This window comes from Sphaerodactylus townsendi, linkage group LG01, assembly GCF_021028975.2.
Source record: "Sphaerodactylus townsendi isolate TG3544 linkage group LG01, MPM_Stown_v2.3, whole genome shotgun sequence".
NCBI classification, from domain to species: Eukaryota; Metazoa; Chordata; class Lepidosauria; order Squamata; family Sphaerodactylidae; genus Sphaerodactylus; species Sphaerodactylus townsendi.
Genome location: NC_059425.1, coordinates 169,603,400 through 169,616,705, shown reverse-complemented (window position 1 = coordinate 169,616,705; position 13,306 = coordinate 169,603,400).

Genomic DNA, 13,306 nt, shown 5'->3' with positions numbered 1-13,306 from the left:
AGTTTGCAATCTTTCCAGACAGCCATGTGACTCTTGAGGGATCAAGTAACACTGCTAGTTGTGTGGGCAGAAACTCATAATCTGCCGGACAGTTCACTGAAGAGCACACTCATCTCGTTTCTTCTTTGGCTTGGCTGAATTACCTTCATTTTCACTTAAGAACGGAATAATTTCCTATCAGTGGGAGTCCATTAGAAGGGAGGCTATCAAGCATAAACTCCAAGGAACCATCTCAGGATCTTGCACCGTAGCTAAATCTCATTTCAAGGGTTACCCTTTTATGTGAATTTCACGAATTACATTGAATTACTTTAGATATAGAACTAATTGTGTAGAGGAATCCAAAAAGTCAATGTGAATTTCATATGGGGAGGAGTAATTAGAGCACTAGGGGCTCCAAGACTCACTTTTGTTATTACTGTATAATTGGAGAATTTAATGATAGTTGTTCAGTATATTTTTAGCCGAGGCAACCTTGGCCTTCACCAAATGAGAAAACAACTTAGCATTTTCCCTGTTGCATAAAGACATTATACATATATTTAGATAGAGAGGCCAATTAAAACAGGAGTTTACTGGCACCTTATAGAGTAACAAAATTTATGCCAACTTAAGCATTTGTGCTTCAACATTCACTTCATCTTGTGTACCAGTCTGTACATCCATATATCCATTAGACCCAGTTTGTATGCGCAACAAAAAAGGGAATGTTGGGGAATGTTACAAAGAGAGACCATTTCAACACCAGATTCCTTGACATCAGTTTTCTCAGTATGGATGTGAGACACTTCTAATTGATTATTACACTATAAAACCTAGAGCAGAATGAAATGAGGCAGAAACTATAGCTAGATTTGAGTCTGGTAGTATCTGAGAGACAAACAAGATTTTTGGGATATAAAGCGTCATCCGTCAAATTTCATTTTTTCAGAATGTTGACTCTTCAAAGTTTACACTCTGAAAATCTTGTAAGCCTCTAAGGTTTGACCGAACTCAAATCTAGTTCATCTACTGTAGTTCAGCATGGCTCCCTTCAGAAACAATCTTCTTGGTAGATTCAGTAGGAAGTTACAGAGGTATATTGGAAGTGATCAGCATCTGCAAGCTATACCCGTAGATGTCAGTGAGATCATCTTCAAAACAAGGTCATTGGATGACTTTGTCACTATAGAATTAAGATCCAAACTGTTGACAAACATTCACTGTCCTTACTATGAAGAGCTGTTGAAATTTAACCAAGTATTTTCTTGTCAGAATCAGAGAGAAGGAATACAATGCAATGTGTTATTGCAATATATCCTCCTATTTTTTAAAATAAATATCTATCCATCTCTTTCTCATTGATAAAAAAAATCATTTGTAATGTGTTTGCCACATTACTGTGAATGTGAGAGGGTCTGGGAAGCAGGGCTGTATAATAAAGTAGAAACATGGTCTAGTAATTGTATCTGTACTATGAAATGCCCTCTTTAATTAGGCAATAGGAAATGAAAGGCTGTATATTTCCGTGTGATTATAGCATACCTCATGTTGTTTTACAAGGCTTGAAATCTAATTCAAAGTGACCACTCGAGAATTGTAGCAATTGCTCTAAAAACACATCCAGGAAAATTGAGTTCTGGTTGGCATGAGGAAGAAAAAATGAGCCAGAATGGGGCAGCAACTAGGCCAGAGAGACCCCGGGTTCAAAATCCTGTTAAATTGATAGGCTTAGAGGTCTAATTCAGGGCCAGACACGATTCCTCAGTTTGATTCTCCTTTACAAGGTTGTTGTGAGTGAAGAGCAGGGCATGATGCAATATAATCAGCTTTGAGCTCCTTGGGGAAAAATTGAAATAGAAAAAGAATATAATTATAAAATGATATTTAAGCAAGAGTGAGGCCTTGTAAACATTGGTATAAACCTACTAGAGGAATACTGAGTAAATTTGAATTCCCTTCAGGAAAGTCCTTTGGGTCTTAAAGGAACATTCTTTCTAGTTATGAGTGCAATATTACAATAATTACAACAATTTTATCTGATTTATTGTCGATCCTCTGAAGATGCCAGCCACACATGCAGGTGAAACATCAGAAGAAAATGCTACTGGAACATGGCTATACAGCCTGGAAACCCCACAACACCCCATTTTATCTGATTATTTAGCTGAAAAGAAAATCTTAAATCCGTCCCTTTCCCCCTTACAGCTTTCTGTAATTTCATGTACATTAAACCAGGTAAGTCAATAGATGGATCAAACATGTGTGAAGGATATAATATTTCGGTGACTGATTTGCATAATGCCAATAGGGTTGCCAACCTCCCAGAATTAAAACTGATCTCCAGACTACAGGTATTAGTTTTCCTGGAGAAATCAGCAGCTTTGGAGAATTAACTCTATGATGTTAAACCCTGGTGAGGTCTTTCTTATCCACAAACCCCACCACCCCTGTGTGTTCCTCCCCAATCTTCAGGGCTTTACCAACCTGGAAAGCCTAGATGTCTATCTAATGCTGCATTTGGACACCCTTTTAGTTATGCCTTCTCTCACAAGTGAGTTGGAATCCCACAGCAATTATACACTGATTTTATGAAACAGCATGCATTAAGAAGTTATAGCGGCCAAAGGAAAGGGCTAGGACAGAGGAGGGACTGCATCTTATGCCCATTCCGCACGGGATAATAAACACAGGTTTAAGACGGTAAAACCCCGGGGGGAGGGACTTTGTACAGATCCTTTAAAATGAGTCTCCCCCTTGTTATTCCCCCCAAACCAGGTTTTTTGAGAATCACGCAATAGCAAGTCTCTAAAAAAATCCCAGGTTGCAGCCGAGATGCTTTATTCGCCTTCATTTTCCTTTTGAAAATGTTTTGCTGCTCACATCTGCATAGTTACACAGGTGCAGATGGTCATACAGTGTGTGTGGGAGTTCATTTGTGCATACCTGCATAGCTATGCATCGGTGAGAAGTAAATTTTAAAAAAAGAGATGTGTCTTGGTGCAAAGGTGCAAGAGCAACCTGAATTGTTTCCGTGGGCTCCAATCGCTGCTTGCACGGATGCATGTGAACGCGAAAACAGGAAAACAGGTTACTTTATCCCTACTGCAATCTGTTATACATTTGCTGTGTGGAAGGGGCAGAACCTCTGACTGGCATGTAGAAGGTTTTAAGGTCAATCTGTGGTATCGCCACTTGAAAAGATCATATAGTAGGATATGCAAAAGAATTCTTTCAGAGATCCTGGAGAGCTGCAACCTTTCAGAGTGCTAAGATCTGTATTGTCTAATGGTTCCATCCAAAGGAGGGGGGGAATCTGTTCCTGGGAGTGGCCGCACTGGAAGATTTGCCCTCCCTGAAGCACTTGTACAAGCTGAGCGGCGATTCCGCTGGTGTGTGGCTGCCACGGCCCTTCCTGATGCTCTGATGCTGTATTGGACACCGTGCCAGTGTCCCACGGCCCCTGCCACCATAGGCGTAGTAAGGGAGTGCAGGGGGCATGGTTGTGGGATTCAAATAATTTAACAACTGGTTTGGGTAGTGGGAATTCAAATAATTTAACAACGGATTGTTTACAAGCACCATTTTAACAACCAGTTCTGCCGAAGTGGTGTATACCTTCTGAATCCCAGCACTGGGCATGGCCCTCCAGGCCTTTGTTGGTGTTACACTGGTGCCTGGGCCTCAAACTTACACTGCCAAAAAGGCGGCACAAGTCCAATGGGGGCTTCTGGGAGGCGGGGAGGCCTTTTTACTGTTCAAGCCTCCCCAAACCAGGAAGCCTCCATGGGAGTGGTGCATTGGCTTTGTGGCCTGCCGCTGCCGAATTTGGATAGGGATGCCCAGCAGTGTTTTGTGTTGATGCCTGTTTACCTTTGTCTATGTTCACTTTATCTCCATTTAAAGTCGGATGTTGCTCACCCTGGGTGCACTGCTTCACTTCCTTCATTAACAGGAAGACCTTCACAAAAGCTTCTGCGAATGTGTTCCTTTTTTATTAAGAAATGCATATATCATTGTTTAGTAGGAGCTCCGTTCAACAGTCACACTTTTCTAATTCACTTTTATCTGGGTACTTGTATGCAAAATTTAAATGTTTATTATTATTATTATTATTATTATTATTATTATTATTATTATTATTATTATTATTATTATTATTATTATTATTATCTCCTTTCAATCTAAATGGGGAAGTAATTGAATTTAAGCAGGAGATGCCCTCAATTTAAAGCCACATGGGGAAATGATTCAATTTAAGGAAAGGCAAGTTCCCTAAGCAGAGGCATGCTGAAGGTGCTACTGAGTTTGGAAAGAGAAAGTTCCAATCTGGTAAAGGGAGCTTTAACTCTGTAAAACTCTGTAAAACTCAGAGCAGCAGTGGCGCAGTGGTTAAGAGCAGGTGAATTCTAAGCTGGAGGAACTGGATTTGATTCCCCGCTCTTCCGCTTGAGCTGTGGAGGCTTATCTGGGGAATTCAGATTAGCCTATGCATTCCCACACATGCCAGCTGGGTGACCTTGGGCTAGTCACAGCTTTTTGGAGCTCTCTCAGCTCCACCCACCTTACAGGGTGTTTGTTGGAGGGGGGAAGGGCAAGGAGATTGTAAGCCCCTTTGAGTCTCCTACAGGAGAGAAAGGGGGATATAAATCCAAACTCCTCCTCCTCCTCCTCCTCCTCCTCCTCCTCCTCCTCCTCCTCTTCTTCTTCTTCTTCTTCTTCTTCTTCTTCTTCTTCTTCTTCTTCTTCTTCTTCTTCTTCTTCTTCTTCTTCTTCTTCATACCCTGGAAATCTTGCTGGTCTTTTAGGTGCCATTGGACTCTTACCTTGTACCCATAGGTGACTGTGGCTTGGGAAACAGTGCATGGGAGAAATGAGTGAATGTTTATGTAACAAAGGATGCTTACTGGGGCGGCCAGTTGTGATCAGGTAACACCGGCTTTGAAATAACTGCACTGGCTGCCGGTCGACTTCCGGATCATCTTCAAAGTTTTGGAATTGACCTGTAAGGCCTTGAGCGGTGTTGGACCCATGTATCTCTGAGACCGCATCTCCCTGTATTGCTCTCCAGGGCCCCTCCAGTCATCCGGGGGAACCTTTTATCAATCCCTGGCCTGAAGGATATCTAGCTGGCTTCAACAAGAGGCAGGGCCTTTTTGGCCCTGGCTCCAGCCTGGTGGAACAAGCTTCCGGGAAATATCAGAGCCCTGCAGGAAGTTTCGCAGTTCCGCAGGGCCTGCTAGACCTGGCTGTTCCACCAGGGCTTTCCCATCTTGCCAGCCGAATTAAACTGAATATAGTCATCTTCTTTTGGTCTCCGGGGGAGGGGGGAAAGAAGGAGAATTAGGATGATTTGGAATGGATGATGTTTTGCCATCTGCTTTTGTAGTAATTCTGTGTGGACGTTGTTATCTGGCGTTCTTGTATTATTGTTTTCATTGTTTTTAAATTTTTGTATGGCTCTATTTTAACTGTTTTTATAGAAGAAAAAGAAGAAGAAGAAGAAGAAGAAGAAGAAGAAGAAGAAGAAGAAGAAGAAGAAGAAGAAGAAGAAGAAGAAGAAGAAGAAGAAGAAGAGTTTGGATTTACATCCCCCCTTTCTCTCCTGCAGGAGACTCAAAGGGGCTTACAATCTCCTTGCCCTTCCCCCCTCACAACAAACACCCTGTGAGGTAGGTGGGGCTGAGAGAGCTCCGAAAAGCTGTGACTAGCCCAAGGTCACCCAGCTGGCGTGTGTGGGAGTGTACAGGCTAATCTGAATTCCCTAGATAAGCCTCCACAGCTCAGGTGGCAGAGCTGGGAATCAAACCCGGTTCCTCCAGATTAGATACATGAGCTCTTAACCTCCTATACCACTGCTGCTCCTGGATTGCTCCTGGATTGCTGTAACTCGCCCTGAGCCCTGTGGGGATAGGGCAGGATATAAATTTGAAAAATAAATATACCGGTAAATAAATAAATATAAATAAATAAATAAGAAGCACACCCAGCAAAGTGTTAAAGAAACCCAACCACATGCACTGGGGCGAGGCAAGATTGTTTCCACTCTCTGTCTTTGAAACAATTCATGTTCTCGTTTAGAGTTTTGTTCATGTGATCTCCAGATTTAGTTGTTATTGCTCTGGGCACAGCATCCTTCAAGCAACCTTTCTTTTTTTTGGGGGGGGGGGTAAACAATTACTTGTATTTGTATTTCAGAATGTAAAAGTCAGATGAATCAAGACATCTTAATTTACACCTCCTTAGATGGTCTCTCTGGTGCTTGTGTTTGTCGACGCCTGTGTTTATTCACTTGCCTTGATTCTTTATCTCCTCCTTTCATGCCATACAGCTGCCATTCCTGCGTCTCTGCGTTAGTTCCTTGGGTTCTCCTGTGTACACAGCTCTCTATACAAATTTTGGAACACGTTTTAAAGAAATGAACTAACCTCATCAAAGTCACCGGCATGCATACAAATGGGAATAACGTTTTGTTTAATTTAGCAGCTTCAACAGACACATGATGGGTGTCTGGTACAGGATTGTGGAAAGGTTTTATATTTTCTCAGGGTTGGGGGGACGATAGAAAGAGATTGACTGATGGATTGATTCATTTATTTTGTATTAGTCACATTCTTTGCAGCAGTAGCGCTCCAAACAATGTGCTAACTTCAGAAAAGCACTCATCAAGCATCATAAACAATGTCCAAGGTCATTCAGTGGAAAGAGGTTAACAGCGAAGTTAAACAGGAATCCAGCAGTGCACCTTAAAGACCAACAACGTTTATTCCAGCATGCATTTGCATGAGTCAGAGCTCACTTCATCCGATGCATTGCACAATAAAAACCAAACCACTGTTGTTTCTGGCAAGTGGCTAAAGATCCAGCGTGTTGTAGTAGTTAAGAGCAGGTGGATTCTAATCTGGAGAACCGGGTTTGATTCCCCACTCCTCCGCCGGAGTGGCAGAGGCTTATCTGGTGAACCAGATGTGTTTCCGCACTCCTACATTCCTGCTGTGTGATCTTGAGCTAATCGCAGTTCTTTCTGAACCTACCTCGTGTCTGTTGTGGGGAGAGGAAGGGAAAGGAGTTTGTAAGCCACCTTCAGTTTCCTTACAGGAGAGAAAGGTGGGGTATAAATCCAAACTCTCCTTCTTCTCTCATCCAATAAATGTAATATCTTGGCAAAGCCTTTCTAGCTAGAAAAAGGACTTAGTTTCCAAAGATATCAGAATTGCAGATGCAACGGATTGTATTTGAGGAAGAAGGGGGAGCTTCGTTATTGGGAATTTGCTGATCTCGAATCATGGCCACTAGAAGAAGACTTTTTTTTCTGTCATGGAAGGGACCTGCATTTTAACTATCGTTATCCTCTATACAGTGCCTTAGTAATTTTAATAAAAGATGCAAGTATCTCTTAAAATTCAAATTTAGTTTGCACGTTTTGAAAGGGAACTAGACAAAATCAGGGACAAATGGAACCTCCATGGGCAGGGGCAGTAATACTCTGAGTAATCGAATGAAGTAAGATCATCATCGGATCAAATGAAGTAAGATCATCTTCTTCTGGTCTTTGGGGGAGGTGGTGGAAGGGATTATTTATTTGCCATCCATTAAAACATCTATTTAATAATCTTGGCATTATAGTAGCATTGTTTTAATGTTTGTATTGTATTATATGTTTTATAATGTTTTAATGACTGTAATTTTATGTTGTGATCTGCCCTGAGCTCTGCGGGGATGGGGGGGTGGGTTCAAATAAAATAAATAAATAAATAATATTGCTGGAATCCCTAAAACAAAGATGACCCACGTGCCCTGAATGTAGGTTTTCCAAGGGCACTGACTGGCCACTTTATGAAGCAGGATTTTTCTGTTCTTTTTAATCTTATTTAAATATTTATGTCACACTTTACCTGCCCAGTAGTGAACCAAAGTGGTTTACAACAGTGTTCTCTCTTTGATCCTCTCAGAAACTCTGTGAGATGGGTTAGATCAAGAAAGAGTGAGCAGCCCATCACCCCCTATCAAGCTTCCATAGCAGCCTGGGTCTCCCCGATCCTAGGCCCATGACACTCAAACCCTGAGATAATACTGAACTGGATGACCCATTGGTCCGATCCGACCTGCTCTTACATTCCAACAGGCCAGAGAGCCATGGAAACTCTCATCTTACATCAATTCTCCTTTACTGTGTTACCCTCATGCGCTAGCACATATAGTGCTTTGCCATTAGCTACAACTCCTTGAGCACGCACACAAAAAAAGAAGTAGAATAAAAGGATGCCAGTCTAAAGGCCAAGATAAAAGAGGAAAACTGAAGTTATTACAGCCCAGGCTTTTAGATCTTTGTCACAGTGAGCTTCCTTAATTCCAAATGAAAACTGTTCAAGCCTCCCCAAGTGCATCTGAGGCTACTGCCCAAAGAACACTTACATGTCATCAACTTCCATTAAATCAATGGGGCTTACTTCCAAATAATGTGTCTATGATCAAGCTGAAAGGGAAAGGGGGAAAAATCCTTAAGTTGCATTCAAGGGTTGGCCTGCTTTCTGTGAGGTCCTGATAGATACGCTGTCATTTAAAATTGTTAATACAGCTGATTACCATGGTTACCACACAGATGCATTATTCACCTTGTTTGTAATTTCCAGTGCGTACTTAGCTGGGGGGAAAAAAGGAGAAAGTCGGGAAGCACATTGGAGAATTTCAGACTGTACTTACTTACTGACCTCGCAGGGGACCGCCAGGGTTAAATTAGCTAATGTTTTTATGGAGCTTTGGAGATGTAAAGAGCCATTTAAGTGTCATGTATTAGCATTATTATGGCTATTACATAGCGGAAACGTGCTATTTTGAAACTGTCAGATTTCTTGAAAATATTACATTTGTTGACCTTAATCAGAAATATTGTGTGGCTCTTTGTTCAGAAAGGAAGGAGAAAGAGATGAAAGATGTCTGAGTGATGAACGCCGCAGGTGCAATTCCAGCGGCTGGGGTTCCAGTCGATGTCTTCAGTTATTTGTGAGTTATTTCATAATTCAAAGTCATTTTGATGGCATGGTGACTACAGTGTCTCACAAGTCATCCGCATTATTTTATCTGGATGACCCATCTTGGGGTGCCCTATTAGGAAAGATTTGTGTTGCTGGAGAACCTGGATAGCCGCCATCAACCAGGATATACCCATGGAATCTTCTGACTTTTTGTCTATGGTGATCAACATCCTGTTTGTAGAAGAAGACTGCTTTTAGGTGACATGTTGGAGGAGGGGGGAAAGGAAGCAGATTTTGTTTGCCAGGTTTCCTTATATTCCCTAATTCTGAGGCTTAGTTTATACAATTATTGGACTACCAAGTCTTTTCTTGTGTTGAATATGTTGATCTTCCCTTACATGAAAGATTTTCCATGATGTTTGATGTGGCTTAGTGTGCAACACCACATACACAGTGGTTCAGGCGGCGGAGGGCAATTCCATCCTCTTGAAAGTACACACAGATGTATACGGAAAGACAGCACAAACTGTGATGTCATGGATACATGCCTTTGCATGGAACTACACAATATGAGAAGAGAAGGACAAGTGGAGGGATGTATACTCACTCTATCATCAGGAAGGTCTTAAGGGCCTGGTAGTTGATGAAGTGAACCAGGTTCATAACAGGAGAATCCAGATTCTATATGTGCAAAATAGTATTGAATTTATGGAACTGGATATTCTAGTCTGGTCTAGCCATGCTGGTTGGGAATGCTGGTCTTGAAGCCCCACTTTCGATGAAGTTCAGCTGATCTTTGCTCAGTTAAGAGCGGTAGGGTTATACTGGACACAGCAGTATTGCTGGAGAGTTCAGTTAATGCAGTTACCCAAAAAAGGGCTTTCTTCCAACTCAGTCTAGCTTGAAAAATGGCTCCTTACCTTGATACAGTTGATCTGGCCAGCTGGATCCATGCCATGGTGACATTGAAACTAGACTACTGTAATGCACTGTACATTGGTCTCACCTCAAAATTAATTCAGAAACTCCAACTGGGGCAGGATGCCTAGCTTGGCTATTATCGGGAGCTAGATAGACCATGCATATTGCTCCATTCTGCAGAAATTCCACAGGTTGCTCATTGGTTACTGGACTCAATTTAAGGCAGGGGTCTCCAACCATGAGCCTTCCAAATGTTCATGAACTGCAGTTCCCATCAGCTCTGCTGAGGCTGCAGCGTTTGGTACTCTTTAGTTTGGAGAGAAGACGTCTAAGGGGGGATATGATTGAAGTCTATAAAATTATGCATGGGATAGAAAATGTTAACAGAGAGAAATTTTTCTCTCTTTCTCACAATACTAAAACCAGGGGGCATCCATTGAAAATGCTGGGGGGGGGGGGGAAGAATTAGGATTAATAAAAGGAAACATTTCTTCACGCAACGTGATTGATGTTTGGAATATGCTGCCACAGGAGGTGGTGATGGCCACTAGCCTGGATAGCTTTAAAAGGGGCTTGGACAGATTTATGGAGGAGAAGTCGATCTCTGGCTACCAATCTTGATCCTCCTTGATCTGAGATTGCAAATGCCTTAGCAGACCAGGTGCTTGGGAGCAGCAGCAGCAGAAGGCCATTGCTTTCACATCCTGCAGCAGAAGGCCATTGCTTTCACATCACATCCAAAGGTATCTGGTGGGCCACTGCAAGTAGCAGAGTGCTGGACTAGATGGACCCTGGTCTGATCCAGCAGGCTCTTTCTTATGTTCTTATGTTCTTATGCTGGCAGGGGCTGATGGAAATCGTAGTACATGAACTTCTGTGTCAAGCTTATAAACCAATGCAGACTCGGTAACTGTAGACTAGAAACCTTTATTGAGATACATCGGCTGGCCAGAGGAAAAAAACCAGTTCTGAAGAGAATTGGTTAGAGTATCCGAGATATAGCAACCCCCCCTATTACCTCCCCCCATCCATTTTCACACTTCTACCCCAAACTAACCAAAGCAATTCAAAAAGGAATGTAAGACAGACGCAGGGCTGGGAAAGGGGAGATAAGGCACCACCTGGCCCTGGGCACTTTTATTTCACTACTCTATGCAAACTCGAAAGGGATCATCCACCACCATAACCTGTCCCCCGCGTTCCTCAGATCTGTCTTGTTTGATGTCAAGTCGTGACCTGATAGTCTGGAGGTCCATAGGTTGGAGACCCCTGATTTAAGGCATTAACTATCACATACAAAGCCTGAAATGGTTTTAGACCCTCATATCGGTGAGACCATCTTGCCCCCTGTGCATGACAGCTTTATTCATCTAAGCAGGACCTTTTGCAGGTGCCAACCTGCAGGTGCCAACCTGCAAATAAGCAACATGAACAACCACATGTACACATGCCTTCTCTGTTGTGGCCCCAACTTTGTGGAAAGGTCTGCCAGAGGAAGTCGGGAAGGCATCTACTCTCCTATGACAAACTGAGTTGTTCAAGAGGGCTTTTAACACAGGCAATAGAGTAGGATTGTACAAAATGATTCACAAAAATGAACTGGACAAATTGTGGTCTATACAGCTGTGTATCGTTTGCTATGGGTTGAATCCTGTTGTATAATTTTGCATGCTTTGCTTCAGCTCTGTTTTTTAGAGTTCTGGTTGGTTCCATGACCCACATCGCATTAAACTGTTTAATGTCCCATCCTATTGATTGACTCACTCTATATAATTTACCTTAAGTCCTAGTGAGAAAGATGGACTTTATTCCACTACAGAGCACGTATGGCATGAATTCTGATCTTGGCATCTCTCAAGTGCAATGAATGCCATATAATATCAGCTTCAAAAATGTATGAAGCATTTTATGCTCTCTCTGCTGCCAAATATAACAACTTGGTTGTTATATTCCTTTACTTAATTTTTGACATTTCAGTAAAAGATAAGTAAATATTTACATGTAGAAACAATAACCTTATGTTTGATTCATCTTGAGGCTTTGCAGATGAAATGCTCAATCGCTGAGACTTAGCTTCCCTCACAGTACATCTTTCTCGCCAGCCTTTTAGTAAGTCTGCTTTTACAAAGCCTTGTTGTTTAAAACTTGGGTTTATGAACAAAACAGGGGGTTCCAGAACTTCTGCTTCAGAATTTATCCTCAGCATGGCAGTAGTTAAAACTACAAAATTCTCATAAAGGCATCAATGCTCACCACTTTTTAACCCATTTTCGATACAATATATCAAGAACATTATTAATAATTAATGTATACTCATTTTTAAAGAAATAATACAAATAGTACGCTTTTCAATTTATCTTGAAATTCTTTAATTGATCTTTTGTTCACCCAGGAGCCACCCCTTGTCTTCCAGTCACAGTTCCAGGAGCTACTTTAGCCTGATTGTACATTGGCCCCCACTTTGTTCAATATATTCCTTAGTGATCTAGTGCCAACCCTCCAGAAGGCCAATGGGCATGTTCCCAAACTAAGCGCTAAACACGTGCCCGCGTTACTTTATGCTGACGACACCGTTCTTCTTTCCCACACTAAAGTTGGTCTCACTCGTCTCTTAAATTGCTGTGCTGAATATTGTAAGAGGAACGAACTGGTAATTAACTATGAAAAAACCAAAATAATGGTCTTCGCTAGAAGACCCCCCTAGTCATACATGGACCATCAATAACAGACCCATAGAACAAGTCAACCAGTTCAAATATTTGGGCATAACTCTTACCAGCAACCTTAATTGGGCAGTACATAGGAAATTAGCACTCGCTGCAGCTAACAACAGTGCCCTAGCAATTCAGCGTTTCTTTTTCACTGTGGGCCACCAGTATATACCATCCGCATTGAAGGTGTTCAATGCTAAATGCGGCTCTCAGCTCCTCTATGGAGCACCAATTTGGATCGGAGCTATAAATAAAAATATAAACACAGCCCAGTCCCGCTTCTTCCATAAAATTATGGGCTTACCAAATTGTGCTTCATATGCAGCCCTATGTTTAGAACTCGGGCAAATATCATATGCCACAATGGCCTGGCTGAGAACTGTCAGATACTGGCTACGTATCCACTATTTGCAGGATCACTCCAGTTTGCTACACCTCATGCTTTCCGACTATGCAAATTCTAGGTGGCTGAAACTAGTTGAGGGAAAAATCAACACTCTTGACTTTTCATTAGAGTCGTTAGTCCCTCTTTCCCTATCAGAAGCATATAGCTGCTTGAAAACTAAGCTATTAGAACAAGAGTATCGGGATATGATAACAGCTGCGAGGAAAACGTGTTCCCCCCTGACCCTGCTTATTCCAATTGAACAAGGACACATGGCCAATTATTTACATTGGATCACCAACCCTAAATTAAGAAGAGCTTTAACACTGGCCAGA